The sequence below is a fragment of the Habropoda laboriosa genome, unplaced genomic scaffold (assembly GCF_001263275.1).
Source record: "Habropoda laboriosa isolate 0110345459 unplaced genomic scaffold, ASM126327v1 scaffold9, whole genome shotgun sequence".
NCBI classification, from domain to species: Eukaryota; Metazoa; Arthropoda; class Insecta; order Hymenoptera; family Apidae; genus Habropoda; species Habropoda laboriosa.
This window is the reverse complement of record NW_017100191.1, coordinates 3,735,910-3,736,815: the sequence shown is the minus strand read 5'-3', so window position 1 is coordinate 3,736,815 and position 906 is coordinate 3,735,910.

Below are 906 nucleotides of genomic sequence, written 5' to 3'. Positions count from 1 at the left end.
TCTTCAAATTCCCTTTTCCAATGGCACAGTCACCATCCTAATTTTGATACAATTTCGCGCACTTTGTTGCCCGGCGAACATCTGGCTTAATTAGCCGCCATTGTTGGTCGGCTTTTACGATGTAACCGTAGCACGGTTTACAGCCGCGTGCGTTCGCGAAATTAATCGCTCGGTTTGCCGTGTAAATTGTTAATTCGATTGACCCAACTGTGCACCATCGAATGTTACGCTACACTGTTGTGATTCATGGCATTCGCTTGAAATATTCTTTGATTTTTTTTTGCTACTGGAAATTTTTCTCTGGCGATAGTTCAGATCTCTTTTGTTCTTTTTACTGTTTTCATATCAAATATTTAGTTATTGCTGTTTCCGGAATCGAGATAAAATAGGGTAGATGCAGAGAGCTTGGGAGGAAGAATTGCTTCTTCTCTCGAAAATACAGAGTGTATATATGACTTGTCGATAATTGATTAAATCTACAGGGTGATTAAAGAGTAATCAATGGGAACCATATATGACAGAAATTTTTCCAGTTAACCTCGACTTATGATTTACACATTGATTAACAGAATCTTGAAACTGACCTAATGAACGTGAAAAAACAGACCTCCAGCATCCGTCTTCCCCAAAGAAGAACCTGAAAAACACAATTCTACAACACAATACTACATTTCTGTACATCTTTCAACAGCACTCACATCGAATAACCAATCTACAGGGTGACTTCAAAGTACAATATCTACTCACATTCTAAGTGATACTAAAAATTAGATGTACAAGGTGATTCTAAAGTTAAACATCTAATTAATAAAAGTTACATCTGACAGAAGCGTAACCTCGACTTCCTTTTTATACGATAGATTCGTTAACAAAAACTTGAAGCTAATCTAACACAATCTAACCAAC